Source organism: Heptranchias perlo, chromosome 20 (assembly GCF_035084215.1).
Source record: "Heptranchias perlo isolate sHepPer1 chromosome 20, sHepPer1.hap1, whole genome shotgun sequence".
NCBI lineage: Eukaryota > Metazoa > Chordata > Chondrichthyes > Hexanchiformes > Hexanchidae > Heptranchias > Heptranchias perlo.
In genome coordinates, this window is record NC_090344.1 from 48,976,680 (window position 1) to 48,986,312 (window position 9,633).

Sequence of the window (9,633 nt, forward strand, 5' to 3'; positions counted from 1 at the left end):
TCCAAGAAAGAACCAGGGGTCTTGAAACTTCTTGGAGAATTATGTAAATATGATTCTAATTGAAATTAGGCATAGTGGAGGAAGGGGGGGGGGGGGGGGCGCGGGTGGGGTGTGGGTGCGTGGAATAGTGGGAGTGGATGGCAAGTGATCTGCCAGTACAGCATGTGGAAAGAAGTGGCACAAGTAGTAAGTGGCAACTCCCTACCCAGAGGATCCCTCTCCAATGCACAACAACATCTAACGACCTCACAAGGTTAGCAAACGTAAGTGTGATGGCTACAAGCTGCATTTCTTTAGATATTGTGCATTTAGACAGTAGACTTATATTTGCCCTAAAAGTGCATTCACAGATCTAAGGGTACCACCTTGTACGGTGAAGGATCTGTAGTGACAACTGCACATGGAAGACTTCAATTAAATGGATACAGTATCCCTACCGGTGGGAATTTCTCAAGAGAGGCAATGACAATTCCGAAATAGTTGTCAAATTGAATATCCTGCGACTGACAATAACAAGCATTCTTTTGTCATGCAGGAAAAGATTGCATACAATTCCTGAGAATAACAGGCTATCAGAAGGTGACAGCAGGAAGAGGAAGCAAGGCAAATCCCAGGAACTCACTTAGCTATTGCTGTAGGAGATGGAAACGTGGGAGGGCCTGCACTCACGGATGGTTTGTGCTGACTAAATGCTAATGGTCAAAGGTGAGACATGGTTTTTATTTTTGCGACTAATATTCTGAGGAGACCCTTACATGAGCCTACCAGGAAGGAAAAAGTGGACAGCAGGAAACTCATTACATTTCTCACTCTTCTTATCTCCACGGAAGTTGGAAGCAAGAAAGAAACTGCCGAGATTGAAAGAGCCAATGCCAGAATCTTCAACACCTGGCACTGCCAGCAGAAATTGACCCACTCGATTATCCCTTACACTCACCAATCCAGACAGATTAACTCAGGTGATTCAGATAGCCGAGATGAGAAATTGACATAGGATGAATCACACCTACAAGAAAGCCAGAAGATGAGGAATTGGTAAATTTCATCGTAAGTAGTGGCAGCATTATGTGCTCTTTCAAAGTATGGCAATACCCTCAGCCAGGGAAAATTTCACTAGGGGTAGTTTTAACTCTCAGCAATGGTGTAAAACAGATGGTATCGGACCGACTGCCAATTATAAAACCTACCTGGTTTTCCTGTCTATTGACTTCAAGTTAAAATTACTCCATACGGCACACAGCTAAACAAGCTCTTCTATGTTTCACATTATAGGGGATGCTTTGTAAGAAGAGATCAGCCATTCCAATGGCCACCAGGCACTTTGAGAGCCAAACCGATTGTCACTTCCAGATCTGCAAATTCTATCACATCATCTCCAATCCCATCATGACATCTTACCTGCCCCAGCACCAGCTCAGAGGCACCTCCCCAGGAGAAAGGCGTTAGTGAATCAGAAAGGTTTTCACTGGTGAAGCACTGAGCACTAGTGAGAATGAAAATCTAAGTGGAAGAAAGGGAGGGTGCTGTTTCCCTACAAAGGGTGAAATGATTGAGGAGCTGAGGAGCCGAGCAACCCAAATTTCAGGACCTATTTCTCAAAACCCTGACGTCATCTGATCTAATCCCAACATTTACACGGCTGCACTCTCCCTCAATTCCAGTGGAAGTTAGGGCGGAACTTAAAAGTGGCATGAAACTGGCATATCCTCGAAGTCCCAAATTCTGCCCCTCTCGCACAGTTCAATCTGCCAGGTTTACATCCTACCAAACAGTTGGAATTTCAGGCTCTATGTGTCAACAGGATCGGCAGGGGGTGAAATCACAGTCAAGTCTGATCCTGTTCTCACCTGACATCCATTGGATAATGCTCAGGAGCAGGAACCCTGGCAGATTTTTTCCTCCCTCCCCAACTCAGGAGCACTCAGGCCTATTGTAGTCCCCAAATGTGCCCTGGTTAAGATCAACAAAAATCAATATTTAAATTATTTTCTGTGTTTAGAAAAGCTGGATTGCATGTTTTAATTTTCATGCCAAAGGCCAGAATTGTGCAGTCTATGGCAATTAAGACTTTGTGGTGCTAAGTGTGTTTAAACCACATCTCCTTACTGTGAACCATTACCACAGTACTTCCCGCTTTCTCACACGATAATTTACCACTGACATTGCATTTACACCATTCAGCCAAACCTTTAATGAAATTCTGTATATTAATCACTTTTAACATATCATGGGCACAGTTCTAAAAGGGGTACAGGAACAGAGAGATCTGGGGGTACATGTGCACAAATCATTGAAAGTGGAAGGGCAGGTTGAGAAAGCAGTTAAAAAAGCATTCGGGATCCTGGGCTTTATAAATAGAGGCATAGAGTACAAAAGCAAGGAAGTCATGATAAACCTTTATAAAACACTAGTTCGACCACAACTGGAGTATTGTGTCCAGTTCTGGGCACCGCACTTTAGGAAAGATGTGAAGGTCTTAGAGAGGGTGCAGAAAAGATTTACTAGAATGATTCCAGGGATGTGGGACTTTAGTTACGTGGTTATTCTCCTTGGAACAGAGAAGGTTGAGAGGAGATTTGATAGAGGTATTTAAAATCATGAAAGGTCTAGACAGAATAGATAGATAGAGAGAAACTGTTCCCATTGGCGGAAGGGTCAAGATCCAGAGGACATAGATTTAAGATGATTGGCCTTGAAGGTAAAAGAACCAAAGGTGACATGAGGAAAACTTTTTTACTCAGCGAGTGGTTAGGATCTGGAATGCATTGCCAGGGGAGTGGTGGAGGCAGATTCAATGTGGCTTTCAAAAGGGAACTGGATAAATACTTGAAAGGAAAACATTTGAAGGGCTACGGGGATAGGGCAAGGGAGTGGGACTAGCTGGATTGCTCTTGCATAGAGCCTGCGTGGACTCGATGGGCCGAATGGCCTCCTTCCATGCTGTAACCTTTCTATGATTCTATGTCTGAACCCATGCTGGCTTTTCAACTGTGTTGTCTACTTTAATCCCATTTCCCTGCCCTTTCCTTTTATATTCTTTTCAAATACTTATCCAATTCCCTTTTAAATGATTTTCTATTCTCTGCCTCAACAGGCATCAAACATTTGAATTTTTTGTTATAATACAGATAGATGAGAAAGCAGGAAGTTCATCAGCTCCAATGCAGGTTTCTCACAAAAGGACAACTGACAAAGAATTGAAAAACATGAAAGGGCACTTCAGCCAATCTTCCCCCCACCATACTCCTTGAGATAGCAGGAGATGGGGAGTAGCTTGCAGCCTCAGACCACTGTGAGTATTTTGGATATGCAAGTTCGGTGGCATAATTACCCAAATGGGTTGGCTTTGTTGTTAATATGATGACAATACTGGTTCTCAGCCAACCACCCCACTGTGTGATGCTGATGGATGTTGTCAGTCAGGTTCCCTGAGCATTCTCTAACAGCCAGTCTGGTGGGATTAATAGGCAGCCACGAGTGTCACTGTAGCTGATGTACCACTGACCCCAGTAAGGATCATTGTAGTGATTCTCTTGCCCAATATCACACAATCAGTTACAGAGTAACCATACTGTGCAAGTGCAAAAAAACTTGGGGATGGGAAACCATTTCCAACATTATTAATATCAAATAGCACTTTGACCAGCTGGTCCTGCTAGAAATGCAAATCTCCCATACATAATGTGACAGGTTGCTTGCAAGATAACATGGACCCTTTAAAAGCATTTTTCAAAGTACAACCCCTTTTCATTGTCTCTCACCCATACGGTTAGTGATCTAGTTACAATTTTACAGAACCCTTTGTGAAAGAAAACATGTTTACGTGGCAATGCATCGTAAATTAAATCCGTCCGAAAGCTTTTAATGTTCAACTCAAGCGCACAGTCAGCGACCTCTCCAGCTCAGCAATCTGTACGTTTGAAAATTACCCTCAAAAGTTCTTGCGCATGAACTGTATTTCTTTTTTTTTGTTCGACAGAACCAATGTGGATCCTTTATTCCAATCCTAAAAAGCATAACTAGTAAATTCAAAGTAATTTAAAATCAAAAACAACTTGCATTTATACAGCACCTTTAATGTAGAAGAATGTCCCAAAACACTTCACAGAAGCATAATTAGAAATAAATGGACACTGAGCCAAAGAAGGAGATCGAAGGAGGGGCAACCAAAAGCTTGGTCCAAAAGATACATTTTGAGGAGGGTCTTAAAGGATGGGTGGGGAGGGAGGAGGAAAAGCGGAGGGGCTTAGACAGGTAATTCAGAGCCTGGAGCCTATTAAAAATTAAAACATGTTGACAGCCGCTGGTTAGGCCACAGCAATCCTGTAAAACCATACTCGGTGCTCCGCTCAGTGCTAACTAATGTTCCTTAAACAGGCATTAGAGCCCTCCCCCCACCTACCCCTTTAGCACATACAAGGGGCCAAACACCTGTTTACGATGGTTATCCGGGACGTCTGAAAGTTGCCCAAGGCCAATATGGCAATGGGCATATTGCAGGCATTCTTGGGACACAGGACATAGCCCCACAAAATTGTTCATTTTTTATCCCGTTTTACGGGATTACAGATGATACAAAAATTGGCCGTGTGGTTGATAGTGAGGAGGAAAGCTGCAGATTGCAGGAAGATATTAATGGACTGTTCAGGTGGGCAGAAAAGTGGCAAATGGAATTCAAGCCAGAGAAGTGTGAGGTAATGCATTTGTGCAAACAAAGCAAGCGAATACACAATAAATGGAAAGATACTGAGAGGTGTAGAGGAAGTGAGGGACCTTGGAGTGCATGTCCACAGATCCCTGAAGGTAGCAGGGACAGGTAGATAAGGTGGTTAAGAAGGCATACGGGATACTACCCTTTATTAGCCGAGGCATAGACTATAAGAGCAGGGAGGTTATGCTAGAACTGTATAAAACACTAGTTAGGCCACAGCTTGAGTACTGCAACAGTTCTGGTCACCACATTACAGGAAGGATGGAATTGCACTAGAGCGGACACAGAGAACATTTATGAGGATGTTGCTGGACTGGAGAATTTTAGCTATGAGGAAAGATTGGATAAGCTGGGGTTGTTTTCTTTGGAACCGAGGAGAATGAGAGGTGATTTAATTGAGGTGTACAAAATTATGAAGGGCCTAGATAGAGTGGATAGGAAGGACCTATTTCCCTTCGCAGAGAGGTCATTAAACAGGGGGCATAGATTTAAAGTGATTGGTAGAAGGATTGGAGGGAAGCTGAGGGAAAAAAATTTCCCCCAGAGGGTGTTGGGGGTCTGGAACTCACTGCCTGAAAGGGTGGTAGAGGCAGAAACCCTCAACTCATTTAAAAAGTACTTGAAGTGCCATGACCTACATGGCTACGGACCAAGCGCTGGAAAGTGGGATTAGGCTGGCGCAGACACGATGGGCCGAATGGCCTCCTTCTGTGCTGTAAATTTTCTATGATTCTATAATTCACACCTGAAAAATGGTTGAAACAGAGAGTCCAATTTCTAGGCCATTGTTTTTTAGTGAGCTGTCTGCAGCAGTCTCTTTCAGCACTACTTGCAGTTGAATACTTTGCGTCTGTCTTCACAAAAGAGAGGGATGATGCAAACATTGTAGTTAAGGAGGAGGAGTGTGAAACATTGGATGGGATAAATGTAGTGAGAGAGGAAGTATTAAGGGGATTAGCATCCTTGAAAGTAGATAAATCACCAGGCCCAGATGAAATGTAACCCAGGCTGTTGAAAGAAGCAAGGGAGGAAATAGCAGAGGCTTTGACCATCATTCTCCAATCCTCACTGGATACAGGCGTGGTGCTAGAGGATTGGAAGACTGCTAACTTTGTACCATTGTTGAAAAAGGGAGAGTGGGATAGACCGAGTAATTACAGGCCAGTCAGTCTAACCTCGGTGGTGGGCAAATTATTGGAATCAATTCTGAGGGACAGGATAAACCATCACTGAGAAAGGCACGGAGTAATCAAGGACAGTCAGCATGGATTTGTTTAGGGAATGTCACATCTGACTAACTTGATTGAATTTTTTGAGAAGGTGACAAGGAGGGTCAATGAGGGCAGTGCGTTTAATGTCGTCTACATGGATTTTAGCAAGGCTTTTGACAAGATCCCACATGGCAGACTGGTCGAAAAAGTACAAGCCCATGGGATCCAAGGGAAAGTGGCAAGCTGGATCCAAAATTGGCTCAGTGGCAGGAAGCAAATGGGTAATGGTCGACAGGTATTTTTCTGACTGGAAGGCTGTTTCCAGTGGGGTTCCGCCAGGCTCAGTTCTCGGTCCCTTGCTTTTTGTGGTTTCGATTAATGACTTAAATGTAGGGAGTGTGATTAAGAAATTTGCAGTTGGTACAAAAATTGACCGTGTAGTTGACAGTGAGGAGGAAAGCTGTAGGCTGCAGGAAGATATTAATGGACTGGTCAGGTGGGTAGAAAAGTGGCAAATGGAATTCAATCCAGAGAAGTGTGAGGTAATGCATTTGGGGAGGGCAAACAAGGCAAGGGAGTACACAATAAATGGGAGGTGTAGAGGAAGTGAGGGACCTTGGAGTGCATGTCCACAGATCCCTGAAGGTAGCAGGAAAGGTAGATCAGGTGGTTAAGAAGGCTTACGGAATACTTTTCTTCATTAGCCGAGGCATAGAATATAAGAGCAAGGAGGTTATGCTGGAACTGTATAAAACACTCGTTAGGCCACAGCTTGAGTACTGCATACAGTTCTGGTCACCACATTACAGAAAGGATGGAATTGCACTCGAGAGGGTACAGAGGAGATTTACGAGGATGTTGCCAGGACTGGCGAGTTTTAGCTATGAGGAAAGATTGGATAAGCTGGGGTTGTTTTCTTTGGAACAGAGGAGGCTAAGGGGTGATTTAATTGACGTGTACAAAATTAAGAAGGGCCTAGATAGTGGAGAGGAAGGACCTATCTCCCTTGGCAGAGAGGTCAATAACCAGGGGGCATAGATTTAAAGTGATTGGTAGAAGGATTCGAGGGGAGCTGAGGAAAAGATTTTTCACCCAGAGGGTGGTGGGGGTCTGGAACTCACTGCCTGAAAGGGTGGTAGAGGCAGAGACCCTCATCAGATTTAAAAAGTACTTGGATATGCACTTGAAATGCCATAACCTGCAAGGCTACGGACCAAGTGCTGGATTAGACTGGGTGGCTCATTTTCAACCGGCGCCGACATGATGGGCTGAATGGCCTCCTTCTGTGCTGTAAATTTTCTATGATTCTATACTTTCAGATGCTCCACCTATTGGTATCTGAAAATTGCATCAGGGTCCGATGTCCATCATAGGACCCCAATTTCCATAACTGAAACAGGACGGCGCTGTGGCCACCCATTTCCAGGATCGGTTGGAAATAGCAGATTGGGAATGGGGAGGTAAGCTCACCGTCATGATGTTTGGGGTGCTACTGTCCCTTTCTGCCCAGGGAGGCAATCAAAATCACCCCCATTCACTTTCTACATCCCAGCCAGAATCTTACCAAATCACGACAATGGCAGTATTACCTCCAGGACTACACTCCCTCTGCTGGACACATGCAATTTAGACTTAAACACTGCCACACAATGTTAATGATGTACTTTAATTTTTAAACTTTACATACAGCAGTCATGTCAATGATGGTGGCAGAAAGCTCTGCCCACTTTGCTTTTCCAGTTTTCTGACTTAGCTTTTGAGGGTGTTGACTCTGTGCTTGGGTATAGTTCCTGTCTTCACCTGACAGTCTAAACACACACTTTCAGGGAGGGGTCAAAGATAAGTGATCAGGAGCTGGAAACATAGCTGATTTTTTTTCTCTCCTTCAGCTCAGGGTGACTGAGGCCATTTATAGTACACCAACTGCAAACCTGGCTGTGATTCACCAACTCAACCCAGACCAGGGACTGAACCTGGTGTTGATTTGTTTAGTACCAAACCATACAGTGCATTTTCTCAGTGAGCCATTGCGAGCCCTCCCATCTAGCTCCACTTTTACTGATGATGGTTTTGCAACTGTTTCACAGTTACGAATCTTTGGCCAATTTTAGGGGAGATTGTACATGGTCTGTGAAAGGGAAAGGTTTAATGGACCAAATAGGCTTTTCTCATGTTGCCATTTCTGTTGGTAGTTAAACTTCTTGCTGTTCATATACAGGGATTAGTGCCTTGTCAATTGGATTGGTGTTGCTAATTATGTAAATTGGACATGTTCTCACGGGAAAAGAGAGGAATGGGAAATGGCCCTTGCTAATTAACAAAAACGTCTTTTCCACACTGCCTGAGGAAGGGGAAAGCCCCTGAAAGCTTGTGGGATTAAAAATAAAATCGTTGGACTATAACTTGGTGTTGTAAAATTGTTTACAAAAGGGAAAAGAGAGGGTTGAGAGGTGATACGATTGCTGTTTTCGGATTCTAAAGGGACTAGATACTGTTGACCATGACAAGCTGGTCATCTTGTCCAGAACAGTAGAAGCAGAGGAGGGTAAATTTCTCACAAATCTGCGAAACAACATTTCAGTGAGCAAGTGGTCAATCTATGGAACAGCCTCTCTAGTAGGACAATAGAAGCAGTTAGTATTGATTCATTGAAATGCAAATTAGACAGATTGCTTTCAGAAAATAACATTTTGGGATACAGTATATAATTTGAGACATGATGTGGTAAGTGTAGCATGGGAGGAACAGTTGACTTTGGACCTATGGTTCCCAAAGCTCTCCATCACTGGGGATTTCCTTGCCTCATGTCTGGTTCTGTTGTAGACTAATTGATAGAGATTGATTGCTATGATTCGTCAATAACTCCATTATCGTGTTATGCGACTACCGGGATAGCAGCAGATGAACTAAATGGGCTTTGGTCTTTTTTTGGCCGGCAATTCCTATGTTCCTACGCCCTTCATTTGCTACCCTTTTGCCGATGCAACAGTCTTCCAAGAAGGTAATTCATTGTGTGATGCACTCTGAGATGTTTTGTTGATGTGCTAAGGGGCTACATAAGTGCAAGTATTTATTTTGTTAATTAGCAAGGGCCATAAACTCATTCAATACAGTAATGTAATTTCTGTCCTTCATGGGTTCAAGAAGCTTTAAGGTGCAATTGATGAGCAGACAATGAGTTTTCCAGCCCACACACCCAGGAGCCCACTATCCAACTCTCCCCACACATCAGTTACTGCTTGATGTTTTATGTAAAGTGCATGAGTGGCAGTAATTTGCCCAGTGATTTCCAGTGGGACAGGCTTGTGTCCATGTTTTTTCTGCAGGGACACAGACTTTATCTTTCGATGTTGGAGTTCTCCTTCAGCACTATCAAGAACCATGTTTTCAGCCATTAAATGCATGGTTTCTGCTGGTGTGTGTTAATTGAATAGTTCACAGTGCCCAACACTGAGTGTCCGGGCGAAGAGCAAAACCAATTTCTGGTGGTAAAATTTTTGCCCATAACTGAAAATAGACTGTACTGTCTTTGTAGAAAAGTAGCCAGGAAATCTTTCTTCTTTGTTTGCCAAACAATGAAAAACTTCCCTCCGCTTCTCTTATAGGCTGTTCTTCCTTGCCAATGACCAGGGCATTGCCTCTTTAACATCAGGCAACATTTGTCTCCTGGTTTGGATCCTTTCTGTGAAGTTACTGAGGACATTTCTGCAC